The sequence below is a fragment of the Orycteropus afer genome, unplaced genomic scaffold, assembly GCF_000298275.1.
Source record: "Orycteropus afer afer isolate SDZICR_OR568_19922 unplaced genomic scaffold, OryAfe1.0 scaffold00160, whole genome shotgun sequence".
Classification (NCBI taxonomy): domain Eukaryota; kingdom Metazoa; phylum Chordata; class Mammalia; order Tubulidentata; family Orycteropodidae; genus Orycteropus; species Orycteropus afer.
The window spans coordinates 5,032,998-5,041,624 of NW_006921747.1; positions in this window are offsets into that span (position 1 = coordinate 5,032,998).

Sequence of the window (8,627 nt, forward strand, 5' to 3'; positions counted from 1 at the left end):
CTATGAGTCGGAAACGACTCGACGGCACTTAACAACAACAACAACAACAACAGCATTATTGTTATAAAGGAGGGTAGTGGTCATTGGCATAGTCAGGAGAAGCATTTTTCAAATTCCATGAAGAAGGCAGAAGAAGTGCCAATCCGTTTTACAGGTGCGAAAACTGAGGCTCAGAAAGATGAGGTATCTTATCTGGAGTCACACTGCTGGTTGGTGGCACCTCTGGGATTTCTAAAGTCTCCAAACCTGGTGCCCTTTCCCCTCAAGATAATATTACAACCATTGCAGCCTATCGACCTTCTGGCCAATTTCAGCCCACAGGCATGTTTTGTTTGACCTCTATAGTATTTTTTAAAAATTGAATTTAAATATGATTAGATGAGCCCAGCACACATTAGAGCCTCAGGCCCCACCCCTTCTCTGGTGTTATTCTGAGCCAACTCCTCACCTATAGCTCTTTGTGCAAGCTGATGCCACACCTGACACCAAATGCATGGAACAGACAAGTTCAGTAGAGTGAAGAGGAGGCAGGGAGGATCACAGGCAATAAGGATCAGGAGGAAGTAGTCAGGGAAGCCTTCCTGGATATGGCTGGACTTGAGCTAGGGCTTGAAGTTAGGGGATAGGATCCATCCAGTTAAAAAGCAGAGCAGTGGGTAGGGCAGATTACTTCAACACTTGGTGACTTTCAGAGATGTTTACAAGATTCTTTTCCAAAGCTTCCCCAGCCTCTTCCTTGGTGGAGGAAAGAAATGAGTGGTCCTGAATCTCAGGTAAGGCCATGTGACCCAGGAGGTCCAGAATCAACACATATTATGTTTGTTGTTTAGTTGATGTGTCATCATCCATGAGTACTTGACACTATCCAGGCATATGGAGGAAGGTGCAGTCAAGTGAATGATGTATGAACTATGGCTCCTGTTTCAATGATGATAATAGTGATAATGATAATGGCTACATTTATTATGCTATTACTGTGCCTTTGAGTCAGTTGCGACTCATAGAGACCCTATGTGCAACAGAACAAAACACTACCAGTCCTGCACCATCTTCACAATCACTGCTATGCTTAAGCCTATTGTTGTAGCCACTGTGTCAATCCACGCATTAAGGGTCTTCCCCTTTTTCACTGATCCTCTGCTTTACCAAGTATGGTGTCCTTTTCCAGGGACTGGTCTTTTCTGATAAAATGACTAAAGCACAAGAGACATGTCTGCCCATTCTTGCTTCTAAGTAGCATTCCGGCTGTACTTCTTCCAAGATAGATTTGTTTGTTCTTCTGACAGGCCATGGTATATTCAGTATTCTTCACCAACACCACAACTCAAACACATCAATTCTTCTGCAGTCTTCCTTATTCGTAGTTCAGCTTTCACATGTGTATGAGGCTATTGAGAAGACATTGCTTTGGGTCAAACTCACCTTAGTCTTCAAAGTGACGTCTTTGTTCTTTAACACTTTAAAGAGGTCGTTGGCAGCAGATTGCCCAATGCAATATGTTCTTTCATTTCTTGACTGCTGCTTCCATGTGCATTGATTGTGGATCCAGGTAAAATGAAATCCCTGACAACTTCAATCTTTTCTCCATTTTTCATGATGTTGCTTATTGGTCCAATTGTGAGGATTTTTGTTTTCTTTATGTTGAGGTGTAATCCATACTGAAGTCTTTGATCTTCTTCAGTAAGTGCTTCAAGTCCTCTTCACTTTTAGCAAGCAATGTTGTGTCATCTGCATATTTCAGGTTGTTAATGAATCTTCTTCCAATCCTTATGCTGTGTTCATCTTCATATAGTCTAGCTTCTAGGATTATCTGCTCAACATACAGACTGAATAAGTATAGTGAAAGGATACTGCTTTGATGCACACCTTTCCTGATTTTAAACCATTCAGTATCCCATTGTTTGCTTCAAACAACAGCCTCTTGGTGTATGTACAGTTTCCTCTTGAGCACAGTTAAGTGTTCTGGAATTCCCATTCTTCATCCATATGTCATGCATAATTTGTTACGCTCCATACAGTTGAATGCTTTTGTATAGCCAATAAAACACAGGTAAACATCTTTCTGGTATTCTTTGCTTTCAGCCAAGATCCACCCTACATCAATAATGATATCTCTCATTCCATGTCCTCTTTTGAATCTGGTTTGAATTTCTGGCAGTTCTCTGTTGATTTATTGTTGTAACATTAAATGAATGTTTTGCTGTAAGACTTCTCAGGGCCTCTAATGCTCATTGGAAACCTTTAAGAAAGAAGTAGTGATTATAGCTTTCTCATGTGACATATCTCCCTCTTATACCTATTGTGTGTATTTATATCAATGCTTGAATCTGGTGTTCTGTGAAACCCCCTTTGAAAAACACTGGCTTGGGTTTGTCATGCTGTCTCCCCTTTGCTAGTGCAATATGAGGAAGTGAGACTTGGGAAGAGATCTGCCTTTCAGTTCTGGCTTTGCTGCTATTTCTTGTGAAACCTAGAAAAAGTCCTTTTTCTCCCCCAGGTCTCCAGTGTCTATCTCTTAAAAATCTTGGGTGTTCTGGGTGTTTCTTCCTATCCTACCAATCTCAACAGTATTTTCTAATGTATCAAATGTCTATGGTAAAAAGAAATGAAATGCTGGTCACAGGACTGAGGCGAGGAAATGCTGTTACAAGCTGATGCAGCTGCTTGATTGCCTGGCCAAGTGATAGTTACTGGATCAGAGAAGTCATCCAATTTCCATGGCTTTTGCATCTCTGGTTCCACAGCACTTCCTAGTCACAAGTCTGTGACTAGGACTGTCTATGATATGTGGTAGGAAGAAAGGACCTCAAATGAACATGAGTGGCCCAATATCAAGTGTATAGAGATCACTTAAAGACAAGGAAAAACAGACTCATTTTCCATGGGGAGTATTGTCTGGTGTGTTCTCTACAAGCTTCCCAGGGAGTTCCTCAAGTGGGAAAGTAGGAAATTTGACAGCACCTCTGCTGCTGCCCTGCATCAAACCCTCTAATAACTTTCTATTGCAGCAAGAATAAGCTTCAAAACTCTCGTTTCAGCCCAGAAAACCCTGTGTGTGCCTAACTCCATCACCTATGACCTCCCCTCCCTGCTCTATCCCCTGCCATGTGCCAGCCCCTCAAACACACAGAACTCATTCCAGCCTGGGAGCTCTAGGGCATAGCATTCCTGCTACCTGGAAAGCCAGTGCCTGCCCTCCTCCCCTAATTTCTCATCCTTCAAGCCTCAGCTTAACTGACCCTTTCTCAGAGAAGCCTCACTTGATCAACTTGAGTGAAGCACTCTGTGTTCTTCATAGTCCAGATCACAGTCTCTGATTTTTTTTTTTTTTCCCCATTTCCTCCACTAATGCGTAAGCTCCATGAGATAAGCTCCTGGTTGTGGTTGCCCTTAGTATTCCCTATGTTAAGCACTGTGCTTGGCACTGTAGACACACAGTAATTGTTGAATGACTGCTGCGTGGCCTCTGGCAAGTTGCTTCCCCTCTCTGGGTCTTGCTTCCTTATGTGTGAAATGAAGTAATTGTATGAGGTACCTGTTGAGAGTCCTTCAAGCTCTGACTATGGATCTGTGACTAACATCTGGGCCTTGGGCCCCAGGAACGAACTTGGTATGTTGTGTCTCCACAGCGCTGACTATAGTGCACTGATTTAATTAGGCAGCAGACACCCTGTAATTTAGTGTTCTACTGTTCCTCCATCCTAGTCTCCAGGCTAGGGACAATACTGTCAGATTTTCAGGATGATCCATTCACGGCCACCTGTTCTCCCAGCTCACTCAGCCCAGTGCCAGAATGGAAAGGTTGGTGGGCATGCAGGGCAGGCTGGGAGAGGATGTGCAATCTGGAAGCCCAAGCCAAGAGGAAGACTCATCACTATCTTGAGCTGAAAGCCTGGTAACTTTGAGAAATTTCATTAGATCCCAGAATCTTATTTGGAAGACCTTCCAAGATGCTTGGCCCAGCCCTCTGCCTGACATTTCCCACCTGTGATCTCTCTGATTCCTTGTGAAGTGCTCTGAATAGGGGTTTTACCACCTATCAGGGCTGTTTATCTGGCCAATGAATGACTTTGCTTAGAGAGTTCTTTAATCAGCAGTATGGTGTAGTATAGCAAGGCAATACATCATAGGGGAGAAGGGCCTGGGCTCCTAGCCAAGCTACTAGGTGCAAACCCGGCTCTGCAACCTCCTTGCTGTGTGAGCTTAAGCAAGTCACAAAACCTCTCTGTGCCTCCATTTTTTCTTCTGTAAAATAGAGAGATACTTCATTGGGTTGTTAGGAGAATTACATGTGCTAATACATAATACAACAAAAAACCCACTGCCATCGAGTCAATTCCAACTCCTAATGACCCTAAAGGACAGAGTAGAACTGCCCCAGAGGGTTTCCAAGGCTGTACATCTTTGTGGAAGCAGACTGCCTCGTCTTTCTCCCTCAAAGCAGCTGGTGGGTTCAAACCACCAACTTTTTGGTTAGTAGGTCAATGCTTTAACCACTACTTCCAGAATGCCTTAGTACATGATTTTTTGTTGTTGTTTTTGTGTGCCATCGAGTCGGACCCAACTCATAGTGACCCCGCCTTGGGTTTCCGAGGCAGTATCACTATGGAAGTAGATTGCACAATCTTCCTTCCGAGGAGTGGCTGGTGGGTTTGAACCACCAGCCTTCTGGTTAACAGTCAAGTGCCTTAGCCACTATGCTACCAGAGCTCCCATGATGGAGGGTAGTAAATGTTCATTACTATTAACTGCCATCTACTGAGTGTTGTTATTGTCATTGTTTTTAGATCCTTTTGGACTTTGGTTCTTTGAATTCGTTAGTTGGTTGGCTGGTTTGCAGAAGAGACCGTGGGGCCCAGCACAAAGAACACAGGGTCAGATATTCAAATGGATGGGCTTGCCAGTGGCTCCACTTCATCTTTTCGGGTCTTGGGACCCTAATCTGAAAAAGGTGGAGAGAATATTCCCTGTCCCACTTTCTGTCATAGAGCCAAGGTACAGATCATATGAGAAAATGGACAAGAAAGCTTTGAAAAGAAAAAACTGATAAGTAAATGTGAGGGATTCATCTTTTTCTTTGTTGGTGGAGGAGTCCTTTTTCTCATTTGACCAAGCACATTAGTTTCCAGACATCAAAATAGCTAAACCTGACCTAGTTGGCAAATGGTATGTTTTTGGTGCTTGGCATGAATTTGAAGCTGGACACTAATTCATTTAGAATCTTTTTTTAATTGCAAAACATTGAGAAGAGTTTGATTACAAGCATTTTGGCACATCTGTACAGGATGCAGGAGCACTGGTGGCACAGTGGGTGAGCAGTGGGCTGCTAACCAAAAGGTCAGCATTTGAACCCACCAGCTGCTCCTTAGGAGAAAAATGAGGCAGTCTGCTTCTGTAAAGATTTGTTGTCATTGTTATATGCCACCGAGTCGGACCCAACTCAGTGACCCCGCCTTAGGCTTCCGAGGCGGTATCACTACGGAAGTAGATTGCCCAACATTTGTTCTGAGGAATGGGATTATAGCCTTGGAAACCATATGGGGCATTTCTACTCTGTCCCATAGGGTCACTATGAGACAAAATTGAGTTCTTAGCAGTGGGTTTAGTTTTGGTTTGGCGGTTTGGCTACAGTATGCAGGGCTTAGTTTAGCTGATTTCTGCCATCTTTGTTTATTATTATAATTGATTATTTCTCTATTTTCTCATCTTCATGAATTTGATTGGAAGGATAAAGGTGAAGGGCATTCACTTTGCAGATGTCAGCTGGACAGGGTAGCTCTGAAGAATTTCAGGAGGTCTTGTATAACCTTTATTCAATATCTGTCATGTCATTTGGATCTACATTTGGAAGAGGCCTTAGAGTCAGCCCTTTCATTGTACAGATTAGATACTGAGGCCCAGAGAGGGAAACAGATTTGTCCAAAGTCACACAGCTAGTTAATGCCAGAAGCTTGACTAATAACCAGGGCTCTTGATTCTAAACTCAATGCTTTTCCAATATTTCTATGGAATCTTGCAATTTCTCTAAGTATACTATGTAAAGAACTCTTGTAATTAACAGGACCTTACATATGTCAAAATTTATTGAACTGTGTCTTTAAAATTGGTACAGTGTATTGTAAATTTAACTCAATGATACAACAGAATCCATAGGGTTTTCAATGACTAATTTTTCAGAAGTAGATTACCAGGCCTTTCTTCTGAGGCACCTCTGGGCAGACTCAAACCTCTAAACTTTCAGTTAGCAGCTGAGCTCTTTAACTGTTTGTCCCACCCAGGGACTCCTGCTCTAGCATTACAGTACTAGTAATTGTCCAGCACTAAGTAAACACTCTCACACTTGGAATGACAGAGGTGGGGGAGGCTAATCCACATAAAAGAACATGTTTAAAAAAATGGAACTTGATAAGTTTCAGAAAAATTTGTTAGTCATTTATATATTAAAAGGAAAATATCATACTTCTAGATTATCAAAAGGGTTTGTTCTTCTGGGGACTTTAAATGTTCCTCCTAGAATTGTATTAAGACTATACATTTGCTTACATACCCTTCTTTACTTATTGAAAACAGCTGGTTACAAAATGGTCTGTTTAGTATGATCCTAATTTTGTTTAAATATCCTTTTCTAATGTATGTAAATTATTGCTGTTTGGATATACACCAAAAGATTAACAGTGGTTATTTCTGAGTGTTGATTTCATTGTTTTTGCTAATCTGTAGTTACCTGCTTTTTTTTTTTTTTAGGGAGCATATTGTTACTTACCAAAATGGCAACAATAAAACTGCATCCCATCCCTGCCTGTCTTGATATCCATAAAATTAATATAAGTTGAGTTCACATTTTTACTTGTTTGTTATATATAATTCAAAATAATTGCTAATAATTCATTTTTAGATAATATGTAATAATATTTCCTATGTAGGATGAGTTTACTCTGTGCCAGACACTTTTTGCTTTACATTAATTATCCCACACAATAATCCTTTCAGATAAATATTGTTATAAAATCCATTTTGCAGATGAGAAAACAGAGCACTAGAGAGGCTAAGTAGCTTGTGCAAACTCATTTACAGATGTCATAACTATGTTCAGACCCACAATGGTCTGACTCCATGCTGTGCTCTTGACAGCCTGGCTATGCTGTTAGACTAACATGATGTAAATATACCTGTCATCCTGTTCAAGGGACTCTTCTCCAGCCATGACTGTGTTACTTAAAGTGGTCAAACAATACCCTACTGCCTTCCTGATGGCTGTATGATATTTCTTTCAAATGTATGTAGACAAAGGTCAACCTACCTTTAGAAATCTCAAACCACATAACATTCCAGGTGGATCCAGATAAAGCCAATGACTGAAGTCAACCTGGAGACCCTGAGTGCACTAGGACTTTGGGACCATACCCAGAACAGTCACCTTCTCATTTGTATATAGCCCACTATAACCAATGTAGGAGCTCTGGTAGCATAGTGCCTAAGGCACTTGACTGCTCACCAGAAGACTGGCGGTTCACACCCACCAGCCACTCCTCGGAAGGAAGGTTGGGCAATCCTACTTCCGTAGTGATACTGCCTTGGAAACCCAAGGAGGGGTCGCTATGAGTCAGGGCCGACTCCATGGCAAACAACACCATAACCAATGAAGACACCTACCCAGGCTTAGATTAAGGCATGTAAGGGCCCTAAACACTAATAATCTGTGGTGCCTCCTACTGTGTGAATGTAGCAAGACTTAGACTCTACAGTCCACCCCCATCTCTTGTTTATTAAAAAGAAATAATATACTCCCATGAGACTGGCCAACATAAGGAGTTTCAGTTGCATGGGAGGGGACCATAGGAGACAGATGGCAACAAAGGTGTTAAAGTGGTAGGGGCTTCATAGCTTCAACAACCTTGTGTGTGGCTACCTTCATGACCCTGTGTGAATTATTTCCAGATGGCTCCTTCTCACACACTGAAGCTGGTATCAGATTCATTTAGTATCCTGCCAGTTCCCTTCCACTGTGGCACTAGCTTTTTCTTGTGTCTTGTCTGTTTCTCACCTATGGATCTTTGCTTTGGACAACTGGTGCCCCTGTTTTGTTGATATCCTAAGCATGTACTTAACTTGCTTATTGGGTAATCTGTCCCTGCACCCAACAACCTCCCAGGACTAACTTCAACCTGAAAGGAGCGCAATGTGCAGACAGGGAAGGCTGTTCAATATGGTAATTGTAATAATACAATTTATCTCAAAAGAATGATTTCAATTATGCAATTAGCCCCTATATTCAGATATTTCCATCTCTACGGAGCTTTGAGAGTCTTACAGATTGTTTAAATATACATCACATACAATTACTGGAGACAAAGTCTGTTGTTTTAGAAGATAATTAAAATCCCTTCTTTGGAATTAAGAGACTTGCCAATGGGATAAATAGTGTGCCCACCAGATGCATGAATACATCTAAACCTGAGAACTCTGAATATAGGACTGGAAATGATTCTGGAGAGCAATTTTCCTGTTTCCTGTTGTTGTCGTTTGCCGTCTAGTTGGCCCTGACTCATAGTGACCCCTCCTTGGGTTTCTGAGGCAGTATCACTACAGAAGTAGGATTGCCCAACCTTCCTTCTGAGGAGTGGCTG